Source organism: Mycetomoellerius zeteki, unplaced genomic scaffold (genome assembly GCF_001594055.1).
Source record: "Mycetomoellerius zeteki isolate Tzet28-1 unplaced genomic scaffold, Tzet1.0 scaffold198, whole genome shotgun sequence".
In the NCBI taxonomy this organism is placed as follows: Eukaryota; Metazoa; Arthropoda; class Insecta; order Hymenoptera; family Formicidae; genus Mycetomoellerius; species Mycetomoellerius zeteki.
The window spans coordinates 478,118-483,226 of record NW_017256936.1 but is presented as its reverse complement, the minus strand read 5'-3'; positions in this window follow the sequence as shown (position 1 = coordinate 483,226).

The following is a 5,109-nucleotide window of genomic DNA, read 5'->3' as shown; positions in this document are numbered from 1 at the left end:
TGTTGAGTCTGCTGAACGCAGCCATTCTTTGATTAGTTAATTCGTAAAATTCTTTGTTCTGATTGGTCGCTCAAACGCTTCGAAGCATTTGTAGCGTCAAGTGGACCGCAGCCCGTAGCAGTCGTAGGGTCTTAAGTCGTAGAAAATTGACCAACCACAGTCGAATATGAAAAGAATAATTAACTGATTCGTCAATTTTCTACAACTTAAGACCCTGCGACCGCTACGACTTCTATTGTAGACTCCGCATAATTACAAAAATGAGCAAATTTACTAGAATACTGATTTCATTGGGTGCATTCAGTACCATGAGCGCTCACTGAGTGTTCAGTAAGCTCTTGTATCTGTTTGGTCTATATTTTTTAGTTCTAACGGAATATGCCAATAAGATGCAAGCGCTCACTGAGCGCTCAGTGAGCGCTTGCATCTTATTGGCATATTCCGTTAGAACTAAAAAATATAGACCAAACAGATACAAGAGCTTACTGAACACTCAGTGAGCGCTCATGGTACTGAATGCACCCAATGAAATCAGTATTCTAGTAAATTTGCTCATTTTTGTAATTATGCGGAGTCTACAATAGAAGTCGTAGCGGTCGCAGGGTCTTAAGTTGTAGAAAATGAGCGCTCAGTGAGCACTAGCATCTTATTGGTATATTCCGTTAGAACTAAAAATATAGACCAAACAGATACGAGAGCTTACTGAGCGCTTAGTAAGCGGTCGTGGTACTGATTGGGTGCATTCAGTACTACACCACTCAATAGGCGCATTCAGCAGACTCAACAGTTGAGTGAGCGCTCGCTGCTATTGATGTATTCTTCTAGATCTAAAATTCTGATTGGATGAGCTAAAAGAATACACCAATAACAGCAAGCGCTCACTCAACTGTTGAGTCCGCTGAATGCGCCCATTGAGCGCTCAGTGAGCTCTTGTATCTGTTCGGTCTATATTTTTAGTTTTAACAGAATATACCAATTAGAGACACTATAATAAGAGATTCTAACTCCGGATCTACAATAGGTGTTTTAAGCCTGAAGTCGTAAGAAACTGACCAATTACAGTCGAATTCGAGAAGAATATTCGATTATGATTCGTCCATTTTTGGTTTAAGGCTTAAAACTCTATTGTAGATCCGGGGTAATGCCAATAAGATACGAGCGCTCAGTGAGCGGTTGTATTACTGAATGCACCCAATGCACCTATTGCCACTGCGACTACTGCGGCTTTGGGTGATATTTTATTTGTTCGTTTTTGTCGTACGACAAATTTTTCAAGCCTGTTGATTGGCTATAGAATAGAGAGATCCGAGGACTTCTCTGTTCTGTACACATTTGTCGTACGACAAAAATGTACAAATGAAATAGCACCCTTTCGAGGTGAGGCAGTCACAATGCAATATGGCATCGCTTAAAGAAGCACAACACGTGGAAATATTCATCCGATCTAGGAAATAAAAAAATATATACATTATATTTAAGTGCAGATGCATTTTACAGAAAATGACTTAAATTCCACATCTGAATATTTATTAATTGTGCCCATATAATTTTTAACACGAGGTCAAACTGCTTGAATTGGTGATTCCATAATTAATTTATCTTCTTCGGAAGAACTATCGCTGCTGCTTTCGTTCAAAATTCATTGACAATGTAATGCGTTTATCCATGGTGTCTGTTTACACTACTGCCAGTCTACTGCAAAGCCGTTCCGAAATACGATGTTACAGTAGTGCTGGCAGTACCACAGTAATTTTGGAACGGCTGTGACAGTACACTGTTGTGACGTCATGATGACTGCACTGCCAGTAAAAAAGGAACATACCCCTTAAGCTGGTTCTACATTAGTCGCATCGCAATGTCGCAAGCGTGTCGTAAGCGTTATGATCCAATCAGAGTCGAGCTAGTTTGATGTTGATTGGACCGCAACGCTTGCGACGCTGCGATGCGACTAATGTAGACCAGCTTTAAACGCGATACGCTCGACCAATCGCAGCCAAGAGTAAAGTCATAAATCTAGTGATTTTAAGCAAGAGTTTCCAAATGGCAACCACTCGAGGATAAAAGTCGAATAACTACAAAGTTAAATTATTATTGATAAATATTTGTAATATATTCAAGTAATAAATTTTTTGTAATTATAAACTAGTAAATTAAAATACTAAAATTAAAATTATTTAAAATTGAGACAGTATTCTATAGAGCAAACATTATATTATAAACAAAACTTTGGTATCGGAAATGATGAATATACACAAATATAAATATAGGGTTTAAATTAGGGCTCGCTATTATACGTTTAAACGAAAATACGTTTACACGTATAATTAGTATATCCGTTTATTAGAAATGTTTTTCCGAATATACATGTAATTAACTATTATACGTTTAAACGAAAACACGTTTACACGTATAATTACCTAATTAAACGTGCTAATTAAACGTGTAAACGTTTACCTTCAAGTAAACGTTTTTTTGAAAGCGAATATAAACGGATAAACGTTTTACGTTTACACGTATCTTCGAAAAACGGAATAAAATTAGAGCCCTAGTTTAAATTTACAAAACAATACGTAGTTTCTTCGCCCATCATATACCCAGATAGACAAATATCAGTATATTGTTTTTCATATAGTACGTCTGCAAGACGTGTCCTCATAATATAAATACCTGAGTGACACATTGTCGTACACGGACGTGTATTTAAAAATGCGTGATCTGTACATCCGAATTTAACACATATCTACTTTTTAAGTCAAATTATGTAACAAAGCTTCATGACACGCTTCATGTTTCGTGAAGATTAACAACGTTTCATCTTTGTCAATTTAAGGGGATGTTATGCCCGTGTCACACTACGCATTGGAGACTGAGGATTACGAATTGAAAATTAGAATTCAGCCAATTAGAACGAAATGGATTAAACTTAAAATTACTTGATTGGTCGAATTCTAATCCTTAATTCGCAATCCTCAATCTCCAATGCGTAGTGTGACACGGGCATTAAAGTTGTTCTACTTTACCATCATTTCCATTCGGTGAAATATCTCCGAATTGAATTGACGGATTGCAAAAAATTGTTTTTACAGAATTAAAGTACGCACAAACAGGATCTCAGCTGTATCGGATTTTAGGAGAAAATCGAAGAAAAGTTTAAAAATTCGCTTACTTTTAGCTCGTACAGCTGACACCTCAGGTCTATATTTGCTTCATACAAGAGTTTTATAGTTTATATCTTGAAAATAAGCATAGGTCTGAGCTCACATTATTATAACGAACGATACCAAGTTTATAGAACTAAGATTGAAAGTCTAGAAGGAAAGTAATCCTACCGAATAGAAAATATGTATATACGGGTACTTTGCGAAGACTGGGACTGTCAACAGAGTCGAAATTCCGTGTAGTAATAGTTGCGCGGTCTTGCGATAGATGGTGCTGGCATATGTTAGATAAGGACAGATGTATGCATTTAAGTGAGATAGAACGATATATAATATAATGTAAGAAATGAATCAAAGATTCACTATTATCGAATTTGGAATTAAAAAAGTCTGCACTATCGATCTCGATCAAGTCCGGTAATCGGTTTAGGATCCCCTTAAAAGTGACTTAAGCATGGACATGTGAGCTATTTATTCTTGTATTGTTTTGCTGAAGAGGACACCAAAGAGAGTTGGAACGTTCAAATAAAAAAAGACATCAATCCAATTTCTAAGTATTGATTATTCACTAAGTAATTGCGCCGTTTATCGTTGCTGACTCTCATTAGCCTACTCTATCTATTTTTATATTGTTCATAATATGAATGTTATCAGCATAGTTCGTCAGTTTGCTTCAATTTTGTGCTGCTATAATAGCAACTAAAATATACATAAAGTGTTCAGCATCTGTCTCTCTGGGATATCAACAGCTTGTTTAGAGTTTAACTGATACTTCCTTCTCTTGTAGCTAAGGTATATATATATATATATATATATAAACATGTTAGTAGTGTATGCTGAAGTGAAATAAATTCTATTCTATTCTATAAACATGTTAGTACTAACTCGACTTTCACAAGATTATTACACTTCAATTTACTTTATTTTACACTTGATTATATATATGTAAATCATAATTATAATTAATTCTCATCTAATGTGCATCTAACGATAAGTGAAACATTAATGAGGTACGTGCTTTTCTATAAATTATTATAGTTAATCACATAGCTCCTAACTGCCAACTTAGTTTTCTGGCTTTTATATACTGAATTTTATACATTGATGAATTAATTTTATTTCTGCAATGGACACCTAATTTCGCTTTTTACAATTAGTTTGAAGTCTTAATTTTTAATTGACTACAATGCACTTTATTCTACTTTGACAGTTCTTACCAGAATTCTAATAAAACGTGTAAAATTTACAATTAATTTATATTAATATAATTACCTTTGTTAAATCTATAATGAAGAAGACCCAAAGGATCCAAATATTATTTCTATTTTTTATTTATATTATTTAAACATTAAACTAATTCTTATGACATTCTTATTTTTAAATTTTTCTAAAAAAATAAAATTTTTTAAAACTATTAATATAAATATATAAACTTTTAATTAAATTTATTTTTTATTAATAAACTTTATAAATACTAAATTGACCTAAATGTTTTTGAAAAGCGCGCATTATAGTTGTTTTGAATATATCGAACGGTTTTTAATCTCATGAATATTTCTATTCGAGGGTTCGCGAGGTTCTCTAGTATGATTGGTCGATTCGTTTGTTGCTCATTGCTTGTGCATTGTTTACGCATGATTTCTCCCATATAGGTGGCATAGGTGGTTTGTAATTGTATGCACGCATTTTGACCAAGCACCGGTTTAGTTTATACCAGTCAGTGTTGTTAGGCGAGTCACCTTTTAGCGCATGCGCATTGCAACGCTAGTGAAATCCAGTAACGTGCACAGAATAAATTTTAGTTCTTTAAGTCTTCGTTATCGGTATAGATATAATAATTATATTTTTAAAATATGAATTAATAATATTACATTATTAAAACAAAAATTGATATTAAAAATCTTTAATGACTCTGTTAAAAAAGAAAAATATTTGTTTTATTTTTTTTTAT